The sequence below is a fragment of the Furipterus horrens genome, unplaced genomic scaffold (genome assembly GCF_987537825.1).
Source record: "Furipterus horrens unplaced genomic scaffold, mFurHor1.1.pri manual_scaffold_17, whole genome shotgun sequence".
Lineage (NCBI taxonomy): Eukaryota > Metazoa > Chordata > Mammalia > Chiroptera > Furipteridae > Furipterus > Furipterus horrens.
The window spans coordinates 1,444,241-1,462,534 of record NW_028327187.1 but is presented as its reverse complement, the minus strand read 5'-3'; positions in this window follow the sequence as shown (position 1 = coordinate 1,462,534).

The following is an 18,294-nucleotide window of genomic DNA, read 5'->3' as shown; positions in this document are numbered from 1 at the left end:
GCTTCACGCCCGGGCTCGCTCGAAGGCCACCGCCCTGCACAAAGGGCCTGGCTGCCCCCTGAATGCAGTTCTCAGTTCATGCGCAGGACGGTTACATGTGCTCCTTCGTGACTTCCACGCCGTTGTCGTGAGATAATCAACACATAACCCACACGCGGATGTCAGCCACGCCTCCCATGCACGCCTGCCCTGCTACTGACTGTTATTTTCGCTAGTAGAACCTTTCACAATTTCCACCAACTCTTCCTCCCTTTTTCTCTTTGTCTTCCCGTGCTCGGGACTGGACTAAACTGCAGGCCATGCTTAGGCAGACCAAATGCCAACTCCAGTCCTTTGCCTGTTTTTAATCCTCCTCCCACCTCTGAGTTTGCAATACGTTCGGTTGCCATTATATACGTGCGGCCGGACAGTGAGCTTTGAAAGTTACTCTAGTCCTTTCTGTTTTCTTAATATACCTTTGATTTCTCTATTAGATATTTAAATGAATGTGGCAGGCCTTGAGATATTAAATGGCTAATTTTTATTCTCTGACTTCTACTCTATATTTACTACGTTTCCCACAATGAATACTTTAGTTATAAACAATTGATTAAATGACAGTTGCCTGATAATTCCTTTAAGTGCCCAGTCTGCAGTTCTTCTGTGCTATTCCTTAAATGCACAGGTGTTGTTTGGTAGACACATTCCTCCATATCTGAGAGTCCCCAAACTGAAAAAACTTCTGCCCCCCACGACCGGCTTCACTATCTAAGTGCACAGACCATGGTGTGTGAGGTTCCCGGGTTCTTGACGAGGATGGCCAATTAACAAGGACTTAAGTAAAATGGCCTCTCCAATGCACTATGTAGCTGTGGATATTTCATTGCCCCTAACAGAAACAATTACCTCAGATCCGCACGCTACAGCCACGAGAACTACAGGGCCTGTTAGTAATATCACTACTCATCAAATGCCATTTTCCTGTTGACTAATAGTAAATGCACCATCAGGGTTCAGTTTTCATACTTTAGTTTCTTATGGAAAAAAAGTGCAGTAATTTAAAACTCACAAGTTGCAAGACATGTTCACCAAATGTTTAGTCCCTTGATTCCCCAAAGCATTGACAGTCGTGCCCATATGGGACCAACCCCTGAGGGTGTATTAACTGGACTTTAGTCTCATGTTGTGTTTCCAGATGGTGCAATTACATCAAAATTTGGACTAATTATTTTATAAGCATCAGTTATTATATTAATATTCACCTATTCAATTCAAACCAAGTACACTGATGATGTTTTATTAATATCCAGAGAGCAATAAATATATGTGATTTAAATGTTGCCAAATAAATCATAAAACACTTGTTTCAGAGATAATGCTATCTAATATTAAAAGAAAGTTTCCACTAGAATAAAAAGAAAACAATCCTAGCTCTCCCAAATCAGGTAATGAGTCTGCGTCATTATTATAATAAAATTTGAGATCTATGGATGATTCCAGCATATCAGACCACAGAGAAGATTGCGAAGGTCATACATTTTCAGTGAAATGAAAGCACCATTTACCATTGAACAAATATTTCTTGAGTGGTTACTATATGTAGGCCCTGTGGGAGTTACAGAGATTTATACAAATTCAAAATGGTTTCAGAAAAGGCGGAAAGACACATGTAAACACTTTACTCTCCTGGAGACGTTCACAGCCCATCTACACAAAAAGCAAGGAGAAGAACAATGGCCGAACACTGTTGTGGCTAAGGCGGTCAGCTTCACGCAGCCTTAAGTGGAAAATGAATCAGAAGTGAACAATGCAGTCACTCTAGGAAGCATAACTGAGTTACTTAATCACACACACACACACACACACACACACACACCCTCCAATCTTGATGGTGGCTTCCGGCTTCAATTCACCCCACATACCAACTCACCTCTTCCTACTCTCCTTTTATCTCAACGAAATCCCACCAGATGCTGTGCTTACCAAAGCCATCAACTAGGGAAGTACGAAATTACAATTAAAAAAATGTCTGCCTTTGTTCATTTATTCACAGATAAAGCAGAAAGAACTTTAATCATCTTCTCGGGGCACGCTGACCTTTTCCTTCATATTGAAACTTTCCACCTGTGCACTCAGAGTACGAGCCCTCATCTTTAGGGCATGGTCAGATCAACCACGTTGAGGAAATCACTGAATTCAAGGATGAAGGAGACCACAAAAACTCTTATCCAAACTCTTCAAGATACAGTGAGTAAGACGCAGCCACAGAGTTTAAACTGATCTGCCTGAGATCACACGGCCAAGGTGGAATTAAGACTCTTACCTCCTATTTGACATGGCGAAACTTCCTCTACCTTGACACATGTGAGGTAAATTCTATTTTCAAATTTGATCTTTCATATGAACGGCTGTTAAATATTTGAATAGGTTACCGGGGGAAATAGTAAACACTGTGGACCTTTTACAACAGGATGTATTTTTGTATGGGGAGCATAAACTACTCCCTCCCATGGGGAGATAGGATGAGCCCACTTTTCAAAGCCATCTGCCTTTCTATAGTTGATATTCCACCTTTGTTATCATCAAAGAGATGTGAAAAAATGATTTATATGATTTTAAAAACAGTCCACTTCTAATTTTTATCTTTCTTCAGAAGGTAACTAATTTTCTCAATATGACTCATAACACGTTTAGTCTTTACATTTTATAAATGATCAAATTAACCTTTAAAATCTACTTAACAAATAGCTATTGTACCAAAGCTCCTCAAAATCGAAGCCCAACATCACTATTAAAAGAAAGGGCAGTGCTTTAAATGGTAATATGATCTAAATTAATTTTTTGTCAAAAAAATCCACATGAAACTATAAAAATAATTATCTGTCAGTCCATGTAGGAGGGAAAAAGGCTAAGTTACCCAAGTCAAAAGACTTTGGTTTTAAAAACAGGGTCAAAGCATTTACAATATCATGTGAAAATCTATTTTAAAATATTAAAATGCACACACGCCATGTAGGGCCTTCTCCCATACATAGAGCCTTCAAATCTGCAATTTGATTCAAGTAAGTCTGCGGAAACCATACTGGTTTGTTGTTTCTACCACAGCAACTTGTCCTGCTTACTTGAGAAGCTTCTCCTAGATGTCTAGGCATACCCGAAGCACCATTTCGCTAGTGGTCATCAATAGGGAGAGCCTTTGAGAAAAGACCTATATTTCATTTTGATTTTCTAGAAAAAGGTGGCCGAAATAAATGTAAGTTTTATTTGGCTATATTTCCAAAGGATTGTAGTGGGTGAAACTCAGATGACCACATACATTTAGATTATGTCAAGGCTGGTTTAAAATGAGAGTTATATAAATTTTTATTTTACATCATAAATTTTCTGAAAATATACATAATTTTTGTTTTAGGAATTTGTCTTCCTTAATTGTTATTTAAGACATGGTTTAAATGAGGACTGACTTTATGAAGAATTATTTTTCAAAACTATTAGCTGGTGAGTACCTTGAAAACAATATGTAAAGTACTCATTATTTTATTAAATAACTATATGGAAAGTGCAAAAGCAAGGCAGAGGTTTTACTTATTGGATCTAGAGGTAAGTAAAATATAAAGATTATGTTCATACATATTGAGAGCCTCTACCTATAAATAAATGCACTTTAATTAGAAAGGTCAGCAAGACAACACATTTGAGATCATAAATAACATTTATTTTTAATTAAAGATCTTCAAAAAAACTTACTTTCTATATTTGTGAGTCTGGTTTTGTGGGGACAAAAAGGTTTATGGAGCATTAAAAAATGATGTCTAGAATTCCCAAATATCAAGCCACCAAACTCCTCTCATTGGAGAGAAGAAATCCGTTACACTAGCTTAAACACGCAAACTTTCAGCAAAAGTGATTTGAAAAAGAAAGACAACCTTTGCCACAACACAGAAGGCAGTAGAGCTGTCATTTGTTAAATTGAGTATTCTCATTCACTTCCGAAGGACAGTGTTAGAAACGGTTTAAAAAGACAAACAGATTGTAGTTCCTCAACCGTTTTTCTTCAGCCACGTGACAACAGAAGTAGAAATAAAACAAAGAAAAAAAATTCATGCACGAAAACTACAAAATATCCTAGTCAATTTCAATAGCTTGTAATGATCGCTGTGTAAAGTGACCACAGGGTGCCGGATTAATTGAACAGTATGTTAAAATCAATGAATTGCCTTAGTCTTATCTTTTATCATATAAAAGACAAAAGACGTTTCCTCAACTCTCTTAAATTCTGTGGCTGGAAATTTAACTGACAAAAGACAGATTAACAAAAGAGAAGCACAAAAAGTTCATTTGATGTTACATAAATAACCTGTCTGCCTCAAGCCTGGTCAGAGGGCTTCTTTGTAATTCCTGCAAAGAAAGGGAAGTTCAGACAGTCAGCTTGGTGTTTAAGGATTTTTCTAGGGAAGCTAAAGCAATTTCAAAAATGAATGGAATGTGCCCGAGGGGTTGTGGGTGGATTGGGGGGAGGGGAATTAGAAGTAGGGGCGCAGAGATCCAAAGAGGATCAGGGACAAGGATTTGAGAACAAAATGGGGTAAAGTAGTTTGGAGAAGGAAAATTTAGAGTGGATGAGGATAGTACCTTTCATACTAAGTCTGATTTCTGCTCTTTAATTTTTAAAAGGGAGTCGCTGAGGCTAGCCAGGATGCTCTTTTGTGACCTTCTTTCAATTCGAGCTTCCCATAGGTACCAGTAGGATATTTGTTTAGAATGAGAGTTCTCTAAAAAGCTTTTCAAATATAAACGTTTTTTTTTTTTTTCCTCAGATCAAAGGATCTATTTTCTGGCCATTGACAAGTAAGAGTATGGTCGTGTGTTGCTTAAGGCCAGAGATATGTTCCAAGAAATATATTATTAGTTGATTTTGTCCTCATGCAAACATCATCAAGGACAGTTACACACACCCAGATGGTACTTACCTGATATTCTCTTCACATTCTGGTTAAAACTTCCAGGGCTTTCTGCTTCTTATAGTTCCCAAATGTATAGGTGTGTGTGTGAGAGAGAGGGGCCAGGACAACTAGAAAAACATAGCAAGTCTCACGGGAGAGCTATTTTAGTCTGTCATTGTGGAGAAGGGACCAAGAGGGAAAAACTGTTTTTCATAATTGTTGGTAGCAGCTGTATTTCATTAGTCAGCCTATTGGTGAGCTAAGTTACCTAGGATTCTGGAAGATGAAATATTCTTTTTTACTTTCATACATTTATATATTGTAATGATTGCCATTGCAGTGATATTTGTCACATTGCGTAATTATAGTACAATATTGTCTACATTCATTATACTGTTCATTAGGTCACCATGACTTACCGGTTGGTGCAAGTTGGTAACTAAACAGTACCCGTTTTATGCCCCCTATCACTTGGTAACCATGGTTTGACTCTGTTTTTCACAAGTTTGACTTCTAGATTTGACATCAGTGATATCATATAGTACCTATCTGACTTACCCCACTTGGCATCATTTGCTTAAAGTTCATCCACTTTGTCACAAGTGACAGGAAATCTTCCTTTCTCATGGCTGAAATAATATTCCATTGTATATATACCACATCTTTCATTCCATTCATTTTCTGATGATAGGTTCTTTCCATATCTTGCTTTTTGTTTACAATGCTGCAATAAACATGGGAGTGTATATACCTTTTCGAAGTACTGCTTTCCTTTCCTTTCCTAGTAGCGGAATTGCTGGATGATTTGGTAGATCAAGTTTTTTAAGTTTTGGAGGACTCTCCGTATTTTTAAAATAGTTTCGGACCAACGGACACTCCCACCAACAATGTACAAAGGTACCTGTTGTCTGTTGCCTTCTGTATGATAGCCATTCCAAGGGATGCGAGGTGATACCTTACTGGGGTTTTGACTCGCACTTCCCTGATGATTTCTGTTTAGTTCTGCCCATTTTTTGTGGTTAAGATGCATGACTTCTTCCTATACATGCTTTGCAAACTCTTCCCATTCTGTAAGTTGTCTTTTAATCTATATTTCTTTTACTATGCAGAAGTTTTTGAGTTTATAGAATCCCATCCGTTGATTTTTGCTTTGGTCTTTTGTGGTTCTGGCATCATGTCCAAAAAAAATCATTGCCAAAACCAGTACTGATGAATTTCTTCTAGGAGTTTTATGGTTCCAGGTCTTCTGTTTAAATCCTTAACACATTCTGAGCTCATTTTTGTGAGTGACGTGAGATAATTAATTTAATTATTTCTCCAGTTTTCACAGCACCGTTTGTTGAAGACACTGTCTTCCCCATTGGATGTTCTCGGCTCCCTTGTTTAATATTAGTTGCCCCATATACACCAGGATTTTATTTTGCACTCTGTTTTGTTCCATTGGCCTATGTACATATTTGTGTGTCAGTACCACAGTGGGTTTGCAGGATACTTTGAAAACAGGAAGTGTGATATCTCCAGCTCTGTTCTTCCTTCTTGGAGTTGCTTTGGCTATTCAGGATCTTTTGTGATTCCACACAAGTCTTAGGATTGTTTCTTCTATTTCTGAGAAAAATGTCTTTGTCCTTTGATGGGTATTGTGCACATCTGTTTCTTTTTGGTTTCTTTCAGCATAGTCTTGTAGTTTCCATTACGCAGACCTGGCGCTTTCTTTGTTAACTGTATCCCTAAGTATTTTGTTTTTGATGCTGTTGTGAATGGGGAAGTTTTATTTATTTCTCGAATGTCTCTTTATTTGTATAAAACAATGTAACTGATTTCTCCATGTTAAGTTTGTTTCCTGTAACTTTACTAAAATAGTTGATTAATAACAACATATTTTTGGCTGACTCTTTGTGGTTCCCTCTGTATAAAATCCTATTATCAGTAAATAGTGACAATTTTACTTCTTTCTTTTCAGTTTAGATTATTTTATTTTCTTGTCCTGCCTAATTGCTCTAGATAGGTTTTCTAGGACTATAGTAAATAAAAGTGGACTTCTTTGTCCTGTTCCTGATCATACAGGAGAAAAGTTTTCAATTTTTCTTCATCGGATATATTGTTAACTGTGGGTTTGTCATATGTGATCTTTATTATGTTGAGGTATGTTTCATTTATACCCCGTCTGTGAATGTCCTATTTATGAAAATGTTGGATTTGTTAAAGGTTTTTTCTGAGTTCTATTGAAATAATCATGTGATTTTTATCTTATTTTATTGATGAGTTGTGTTACACTTACTGATTTGCATATGTTCAGCCGTCCTTGCATTCCAGGGATAAATCTCACTTACTTATAGAACTTGTGTGGTTTTTAATTTGATTTTGCAATATTTTGTTGACAATTTTTGTTCTATATTCATTAGGAATATTGGTCTGTAGTTTTCTTTTCTTATAGTATTCTTACCTAGCTTCTTATTAAAATAATGTTGGTTTGTAGTATGAATTGGGAAGTGTTCTGTCTGCCTCAATATTTTGGAAGACTCTGAAGAGGGTTGATGTTAGTTTTTCTTTGAATATTTGGTATGATTAATTAGTGAAGCAATCTGGTCCTAAAGTATTCTATGTTAGAATATTTTTGATTAATGCTTCAATCTCTTTACTCATTGTTAGCCTATTCATATTTTCTGTTTTTCCCTCAGTCAGTTTTGGTAAGTTGTGTGTGTCTAGAAATGTATTTGTTATGTAACTTGTTGGCATAAAATTTTTCTCAGTGGTTACTTATGATCCTCTGCATTTCCATAGTATTGTTTTTAATGTGTCCTCTTTCATTTCTAATTATACTTGTTTGAGTCTTCCTTATTTTTATTAGCTATCTGAGCTAAATCTGTCAATGTCATTATTTTTTGGAAAAGCCAGCTCAATATATTATCATTTCTATTGTTATTTTTTGGTCTCTATTTCATTTATTTCCATTCTGATCTTTATTATTTAAGTTTTTCTGCAGATTTTGGGCTTAATTTCTTCTTTTTTAGATAATGGAGGTGTAAAGTCAGTGCCTCCTGTGTTCTCAGTGCTACTGCAGCATCATGGCTTCCTTTCAGCTGCATAGGAGGATAAAAATCTGAGGTGGCCCAGTGTGCTGTTCTGTTATGGAAGTCTGACTAGTTGTAACTCAAAAGGGAAGCATAAAGATAATGCCTCATGAAGTTATACTACTTGAAAAAATGTTCTTTAAGATATCGTGTAGGGTTTTCTCTTTAAAGGGGGACCATAAAAATAAAATGTGTAAAAAATGTAGCTATTTCCATAATCTTTTTTATTTCTAAATTTTAAGTCATACATTAAAGTCTCACTCATCCTTAATGCATATTATTACCAAAATTAGATCATAAGAGAGATATTAACACCAAGTGAAATTTAACCAGGAAGGATGGAGTGGGTCTGTAGACCAATCAGAAATTTGATTAGTTCGTTCTCTAGGCAGACTCTAGACAATAGTTTTAAATCCTGGTGCTCTCTACTTGGTAGACTTCTCACCTAGTAGCCCTTCTCTATTGAAAAAAAAAATTACAGAAGCTGAAATAATGACTCAATAATGGGAAATTTTACAAACTATGCTAAATTAATGAGGAGAAACCTGTTATTTTGTTCAGCACGATTCAAACTTTTTCATTTTCAGAGTGAATAACTAGTATAAATTTGGAAAAATAAGAAATTGGTAAAAACTTCTTTTCAGAAAACCACCTGACAGTCAGCAGCCTCTTCTTCCTTTTTGATGTTCCCTACTAGGTAGTATTTACCTTCATGCCTCCTGAACTCTTGGCTTTCTCTAGCATAGAACCCATTGAGATATCCTTTCCTTATAATATCTAATACTCTAGAATTCTCCTTATTCTTGGTGTTTAGTACATATATTTATATTTTAAGATGATGCTAGTTGATACATGATATAGATTCTAGATGAAGACTGGTTGTAAGAGAAACCTACCATATGATTTGATGGCTCGAACTTTCAATCCCACTCCTGCCCCTTAGGGAGAGGAGAAGGGCTAGAGATCATATTCAATCACCAACGGCCAATGATTTAATCAATCCTGCCTATGTAATAAAACTGTGATAAAAACTCTTAAAAACAACAACAACCAAGTTTAGGAAGTTCTCCATTGGTGGAGAGGATGTGGAAGCTCTTTGCCCATCCTTACATCTTACCCTTCCATTTGGTTGTTCCTAGGTTGTATCCTTTATAGTAAAACTGTAATCATAATTACACCAGTTTCTTGAGTTCTATGACTTGTTCTTGGGAAATAGCAAACGTAAGAAGGGGTTGCAGGAATACTTAAATTTATAGCTGGCAGGTCAGAAGCACAAGGAGCCCTTGGGACTTGGTGTAGCATTTGAAGTGCAATCAGTCTTGTCATGTGAGGCCCTTAAGCCTGTAGAGTCTGTTGCTCACTCTCGGCAGTTAGTGTCAGCATTGAGTTGAGTTATCACACACCTGGCGTGGGTTAGAGAAGTGGAGAATTAATTGCTCAGGAAACCAAACACTAGATGTTATAAAATAATCATTCTAACTAATGATTAACTATCGTATTGGTTTTTGTTTCAGATTAAAAATCCAAGTGTGCAAAATTCCTGATACAGACCTTTAATCAATTCTGAGTAAATTTAGCTAATTCAATTTTTTGAAGTTAATTTCTTCCCTTCCAGAGTTTCCTTTGCCATGTTTTTCAGATTAAAAACACCAACAATTGTACGATGCACCATTATTCTATGCATTACTAAAGAAAAAAATGCTGAAAATTAAATACAGTCCATGGTATCTTATCAATTAGAACATTTTATACTTATTTTAAAAGGTTTTTATACTTAATCAGACATATTTTTCCATATTGCTCTTATGAATACATTGAAAAAATATACAAGCAAAATAATTTATTTATGGTAATTCTAAATTTACCTTCCATTTTACAATACCAATTTACTTATTTGCATTCCATCTAAAATGATCAAAGTTTTTTATATAATATTCTCCTTGCCATCAAGAGCTTTGTTAATGCAACATTTCTTAGAATAATCCATAAAATAATTATAAACATCAGTGCTAGACTCTTATGCCAGCTTTAAAATTATTAAGAGCTAAATAATCTGGTAACCACTTCTTCCCATCCTTCCCCACAACCATTTGGTTCCTGGAGGTTAAAACACTCCATTATAAGATGGAATAAAACACTCCATCATAGTCTCTAAGCCTTTCACATCTACCCCACCCTCTCCCCTCCCTCTGGCCATCACCACACTGTTGTCTCTGTGCGTGTATGTCATACATAAATGTCCTTTGGTTCATCCCTTCACCATCTTTCACCCAACGCCCCCCTCCTCCAGCAGCTGTCAGTCTGTTCCATGCACATATGTATGCTTCTGTTACTATTTTGTTCATTAGAGTCCACATAAGAGTAAGATCGTATGATGTTTGTCTTTCACTGACTGGCTTCTTTCACTTAGCGTGATGTTCTTCAGTCCATCCATGTTGTTGCAAGATGTATTTTAATTATTCGTCCTTCCGACTCAAAACACGCCGTACTTATTTTCATTATAATGTAAAATTTTTCAGTTTTTTTCATTTATTTATTGTTGTTCTTTTACAGTTGTTCCATTTTTCCCCTGTAGTCAAATTCTCATTTAAACTTTCCCACAACAAGTAATTGCTTTTCTTGAGGAAGTGCTAGCTCCTGAGATTGAAAGAATAGCTCCTTTTTAAAGTTCACTTGTAAATTGTTACTGCAAATTGGTATAAATATTCTTCCCAAATTTTTGTTTTGTTTTTTCATTTCTAAGTGTTATATAGGGTCCCAATGCTCTCTGCTGATGTCATTATCAGACCACAATGAATATAGGGGTTTAGGACACCCTTGAATTTGGAGTACCATAAATACCAAAGGTTACAGTACTGTGTTGTGGTTATAATAAACAGGAAATTATAATAAACAGGAAAATATTTTCTTTTCAGATAAAGACCCTATCTTCTAGTCTTTGGAATGACCCTGGTCAAATTTTTATAAAGAAATTCTTCTGTGCTCAGTTCGGTTGACTGTAAAATTATGCACGTCTGAATTGAAAGAAATGGATGTCTTCTCTTTATTGTACATATATCTTTTTAGCTTTAAAACCACAAGAGAAAAATTTGAAATCTTTCTTTTCCCTTGGCCCTTGTCATTGATATGACAAAGAGTTTAAAAAGGCTGAAGATGGGACAGGTATGTTTTATCATTATTTTAGAGTTATTCTCTGATTATTTGTGACTATATTCCAGTAGCTGTAAAACAGAAGCTAATTGGTGGATTCAGTAAAACTTCAAATTCTCTGAAAAAGGCAGTAAATAACTAAATTACAGTTAACAACTATCATATTCACATAGAGGATAAGGAAGGCAGAGCTGTGGCCGTGCTACAGTGTCTTGACAACCTTTAGAGATCATTGAAATAGTCTGTTCCGTCATTTAGTAAAAGATGGTCAAGTCCTCAAGGAAGTTAAGAATTCAAATGGTGTTTGGAAGGTGTTTAAAGGATTAATAAAATGCATACCTGTGGACTCTTTGGTGTGTGTGTGTGTGTGTGTGTACTCCTTTTTTCCTAAAGATAGTGAAGAAACATTCCTAGAATAAAATAGATAATAAAAATAACTGAAAATAAGTTGACATGATTTTACAAAAGCACCTCTTCTAAGAAATGTAAACAGAAATATGTATTATGCCCTAAAGGTGAAAATGTCACCTAGAACCCAATGTATTGAAGAATATGTAGCGTTAACTCTGCCTGAGTCCGCTTTCTTGTTTAAATGTAGTGTCCTTATCTAGATCATTCTTTTATAATTAGTGACCAAAACTGTGATCTCCAATTTAGCTTACTTGTATTGCCACAATCTTTTGTAGGTTTATCAAAGCTGGTCACAAAAAATACCCATCATAATTTGGACACATATGTTTTAGATTATCATGAATTGACTCAACAGAGAATAAATAATACAGTCATCATTTGTCTCTTTTATAGATCACATTCCTCTCCTTTAGTAATTGGCTGACTGCTGTCCCTTTCAAGCACCTCATTCTTTACTCGGTTAATGTAAACCTCTTCTAATCCTGAGGTTGCATTCATAGTAATTACACACACACACACATACACACATATATATAGAGAGAAATATTTTATTTATTTATTTTTAGAGAGAGGGGTATGGAGGGAGAAAGAGAGGAATTGCCTCTTGCACCCCGAAATGGGGACCTGGCCCGCAACCCAGGCCTGTGCCCTGACTGGGAATCAGACCAGCGACACTTTGGTTCACAGGCCAGCACTCAATCCACTGAGCCACAGCAGCCAGGATGTAACCACCATTTCTATTCTCTGTTACGATGAGTTTGGCATTTTTAGAGTCCACATATAAGTGATATACAGTATTTGTCTTTCTGTGTCTAATTTCTTTCATTTAGCAGAAGGTCCGCAAGGCCCAACCATTGCAACTACATCTATATCTAAATCTACATCCTTGGTATGCCTTGGTTTATAGATACATCACTGCAGTCTTTGCCTCTGTATTCACACTGTGTTCTTACCTCTGTGTCTCTGGGTTCAAATTCCCCTCATCTTATAAGGATGTCAATCATTGGATCAGAGCTCACTCTACGTATGACATCATGTTTACTGGATTATGCCTGCAAAGACCCTCTTTTCAGATAAGATCACATTCATAGATTCTGGCTGGACATATATTTTGAGGACACTTCAATCCGGTGGGTTTAGTGGCCCCAGTGTTAGGTTGCTGATGATTTATCATCTTAGTCTGGTGGCTGAGGGCAGTCACAATAGTTTTTATTTAACTTCCCTCATTAAACCAGTGTTTTCTTTACCTCGTATTCACCCTGCTGCCCTACCGTTATGTGGCCGGCCAAACATACATTCGACACGGGACAGATGAGGTCGCCGGCAATTTAATTGTCACATATATCTCACAGTCCAGGGGAGGAGTGCGCGCCACATGCCAGGCAGGGCCACGTGGGGTTGCACCTGGAAACAGTGAATAATCAGGGACTACGGAGGACATGTTTTATCATGTCAAGAAAGTGAGGAAGTTCCTGGTTCCTGCAACAAAGTGTGTTAGCTCGTTCAGTTCATCCCATAGCCTCGGCGGGAACTGAAATCTGCTGCTCTGGGATTAGCGCAAACAGTATCTGGTCAGACGACCTGTTTGCAGTGGCATGCATTTTGGCAGTACCGTCGCTTGTCTTTACATGGAAATCTAAACCATACCTAATGAACTGGTGAGTTAGAGTAAAAAAAAAATGTTTTCATTCAGATTGTGAGAAGTGTTAACAGCTTTTTCTTAGACGTTTGTGGTAAGACGTGGATAGAAACAGACCAGCTACAAAAAATCAGTTTTTAAGTAAAGTTTAGAGAACACATAAATGACAAAGAGTTTTGAAGTAAACTGTTTCTCATCCCTATTCTCCTTAGAACGCAAAGACTCTAAAGTAAAAAGTGGTCTCAGGACAAAGATCAAATGTAGTGTAGCTGTAGGATACTTATGTTTTGACTGAAAAAAAAAAAAGCAGGTTTGCTCTGTATTGGACTGAGTCAAGGTGGCAAATCTTTGTACCTGTTTTTACATGCCGGCATCCCCAGAGTAGGTACAAAATTCGGGGTGAATTGTCTTTCCTCCATTGAGAGCAGTGCCTAGATTGACGCTCAGCTGTGAGCAATCAACATACAATACCTGGCACACACCTGTATCTATAGTACGGGGCTGTTGGAACAGGTCATAGGACATGATTAGCATAAGCAGGTTCTCAGCCACTCAACAGAAGCAGTGATAAGGACTGACATGTTCCAGGACAACTTATTTGTGATACTATATGCAGAGAAGTTAAAGTGTTTATACACTTCAGTATTCTGTGCACTGCATCTTAGATTGGGTTAGTTTTTCTGAATAAAAATGAGTACCTTAAAATAACATGTTTATCTAAAATAAGCTTATGAAACCAAGAAACACCAGGGGAAATATTGTTATTGTTGTCACTGTTACTATAGCATTGACTATAGGGTACTCTTCTGCATCCTATACACATATAAATTTAATCATGGCACTAGCCCTCTATAATGAGCAAGTGCTGGAAAGAGAGAATGATTTGTATCTTAGAGAAGCTCAAATAGCCTTGGGAAACAGTGTGAATCAAATGATCTTAGAATCTGAAAATTAGTATTCTAGGATAAAACAAAGTGTGCAGTAATTCATAACAATCAGAAGAAAAAGATGAAATGGAAAGCACTGTGCCGTGCCTGGTAAGCACGAAGATGAACAGACATGTGATGACTAGCCAAAAAAAATATAGCTAGCCAAAGAGATTTCTTATAAAATGTGTCGGAGAATTCCAATTAGATGGCCAACATCACAGAGATTTGCGATAGACTCTCTTCCCCATTCTCTGTGCTTCCATTATTCAGGCTTCCTTTGATCTGTGCAAATCTTAGATACTTTTAAATGCTTCTGTAAATTACATCATACACAGTATGTTTTATCCTCAAAGAAAGTTTCTGTACCCAAAGGAGAAGAATGTGAAGAAGCACAACAAAGAACGCTCAGCTGCCTCAATAGACAGTGAAGGTATTTGGTTAAAACATATGATTTCAGTAAACCCACCAAGGGAAAATAAAAGAGTTAATGCTTTCATTCCATCTTTGATTCATCTTGCTTTTTTCTATACAAATATTTTGTTACATGAGTGGAGTGAGCACATATAACACACACATATCACTCTTCTCTAAAAGTTTTTTGAAGCATTTGGCAACATTTATATGAGAGCTATAACATGAAATCTGTAAGCTTTTATGAATCTAATGAGATGTATCCCAATACTGTAAAGTGTGATTCACTTGTAAATAGCAATGTAACTCCACGAATCCACAGAAATGTAAACATTTTTTAAATTCTTTTGTACATATGCCTGCCTTGTAGATCTAAATTTTAATGTTCAGTGTGAAAATCAAAACATGTTTTTATAAATATGACATAGCACAGTAATTTCCAAGAAGCTAAATGTCAACTGAAAATATAATTTTGAAATGGGAACAAGTGTGAAATCTCAGAAAGCTTGATGACATCCAAGACCTTCTCAGGAAACAATCATTTATTTCAGAATTATCTTAGAACTGAAAAATAGATATATATGTAATATATATATCCATTTTGAAATAAATATTTGCCCTAAATAAATATTAGTATGTATTCTAGTTTAAATTAAAAGTAACGGTAACATTCCAATGTTTGCATATGGAAGAATAACTTCCCATCGTCTACTATCACAAAATAATATGTCTTGAAGGTGGGATTTCCAGAATGTTGGAGTAAAAAGCTTTGAAAATCCACCCCTCCACAAAGCAGCAAGAACACTGTCAAAAACCGACAAAAATCAGCTTGTACAGAACTCTGGAAGTTACCCAGGTTTTGCAGCAATTTGAGAAGCATTTATTCAAGAAACAAGGCCGAGTCTTGTAAGGGACAGCGGGCGCTGTCGCATTGTAGGTGTAAACTGTCTGGGCACGGAAGGCCTGCCCAGCATGTACGCGGGCCCCTTGACACAAGGAAGAGACTAGCCGAGTTCCTGGCGTTTCAGCAGATCTCTGGACAGTCATTAGCAATGACTAAGCCACCGAGCAGAGACTTCTGCGCCCACGCGTAATAAATACTCCACAGTTTGGGGAAACCATCCAGGAAAGGCACTCTTACAAACAAACAGGTACTGTCCTTTAGGAAGCCCATCAGCTGTTATAAGTATGTTAAAAAACATACTAAAGAGAATCACATTAAAGGAATTAGAAGAATACATTTTTGAAGTCAGAATAAACGTAAACATTTGAATGAATGTTGCATTCATTCTAAAGGGCTGACATTATAATATAGCTTGTGCTGTGTTTACAAAATGTTAAAGGAATAAACACATTAAAATATGAAGGAGGGACCTTTAAAAATCTGAAATTTATTTATAAAAATTTGTATATTTAACCTTATATATTCAGGCCCCTTCGAAGGACTCTCCCTTTGATGCAATACGTTTATCAAGGCATTTTTTGCACTGCTCAAAATAGTGTTTGAAGTCATTAATTGTGATGCCTTTTAGTGTTTCTGCTGTTTTTTGCTTCCCTTCTTCCACATTGGCAGAACTTTTCCCTTTGAGGACTTTTTTCATCTGGGGAACAAGAAAAGAATTGTTCAGGGTGAGACTGGGTGAATAGGGAGGGCGGGGCATGGGGGTCATGCAATTTGTGGTAAAAAACTGCCGAACACTCAGCATGGTGTAGGCAGGTGAGTTCTTAAATCACCCGTCATGAAATGGGCAAACGCATTGAAAGGGTCTTCAAATAAAAATTCACTGAAGCCAAACACAGCCTCTCACAACAACACCAGCAGGTCCACTGATCCAGATGGGCTCCTAGAACACTCTCCTAGCAGAGGAAGCCTGTACTGCAAGGGGCCTGCCCTCCAGGAGGTAATTCTGTTTTATTTGGGTCCCCCCTTGTATTCTCAATGTCATTAGTTATTAAAAATGCAAATCGGAACCACAATGAAATATCATTTCACAATCAGTAGAAAGCCCATAATAAAAAGGCAGATCGTAACAAGTATTAGTGAGGATGTGGAGAAATGGGAACCTTCATACATTGCTTGTGGGAGTGTAAGATGTTGCAGCTACTTTAGAAAAGAGTTTGGTAGTTTCAAAAAAGTTTAAACATTGAATTTTAATATGATCAAGCAATTTAACTTTTATTCGTGTCTTTAAAATGAGTTGAGAAAATGCTCCAGAGAATGGCAGTTTTACAGCTTGTTTTATACATCAGACTCTAAGGAGGGGATGTCAGGAGGGCTACACAGAACCCATCGGTGGCAGATCAGGGGAAGTGGGAGGAAAAAGCAGGGGTATCTTGGAGACTGGATAAAGAGTACAACCGAGAGACACACGTCTTTTGTGTTGGTGGGTATAGGACAGCTCATGTCATTTAAAGCACCTAGAAATGACTTGGGGGGAATGAGATGACAGTGAGGGGTCATGTGGTCTTGTGCCCTGGTGTGGTGGGTGTGCCTTGAGGGGCCCAGGAAAAGGGGTTCACTCTGACATTCCGACAGTGTGCTATCTTAGATGCAAAAGACAAGAGACAGGCTATCTGCCTAGGATGTGACTACGCACTATGACTTGTTTTAGTTAGGAAGTTTGATGTTCAGACCATCCTATGTGGTTACATTCAGGCCTCCCATGAGTTTGTCAAGTTTATTATGTGGCCCCTTTTTTATACACAGACAAAAATTAATCAAGATAGAGGCTGGCTATAACACTGTTGTGGGGGCCTAGAGGCTAACCATCCTCACCAAAAACAAAAAACAAACAAACAAAAAAAAACACCAAAAACTATAGGAGGGAGTTATTACAAGCATTTTATATATAGAAAAGCTAAAATTCAGAGAGATAATTTGTTACACAAGCAGTAAATATAAGAGCTAAGATCTGAATCAACCTGGGATGTATTAGTAGTTAAATAAACTTTTTGTTTTCAAGTTAGTACAAGCTTCTAACATTCACCTTACTCTTTCAACTGTTCTTCTATGATTTTCTAATGGCTGTCAATTGAAGTTTTTTGAGTCAGTATATTAAAGTGAGTAATGACAAATCCTGTATTCAAATGACTAGATTCAAATCTTGGCTCACTACAGTCATTTGTGTCATTTAGGAACAGCTACCTAGGCCTTTCAATCATTCCAGTTTTCCATCAGTAAAATGTAGATAATTAACATACCCACCTCATATAATTGTCAGAATTAAATGAAATATATACATAGTACTTAGCATAGTGTTTGCCATTTCAAAACAGTTCAATAACTATGAACTAATGTACTCATGATCAAGGACTATCTTTAACTTATTTATGAAGTTTAAAACATCGGGCAGGACACAGCATTTGACAGAATAAAATCTGAATAACACGTGGCTGAATGAAAGAGTAACAAAATAATCAAACCCAGTTGTCTGGATATGTCACTTGACAGCAGATACCATTGAAGGCATGTGACGGTTCCTGAAAACGTGAAGTAAAATTTTAAAATTCTGTGGGTAGCTCTCAAGCTTTGTCAGAAATCACCCAAAACTAATCAAAGCAAACATGAAAACAAAGAATTAGTCACAGGTGCTTAAAATGAATTATCTTCTTTGCTGTGATCATTGTAGCTTACCTTCTGCTTATATTTACTTAAAAAAAAAACACACATTTACTTTTGAAACTAAAATTCAGGAAGTTTAAATGTTACCAAATCAAATGCAAATGCATGTTTGAAAATACATTACTCCTATTTGCTATAT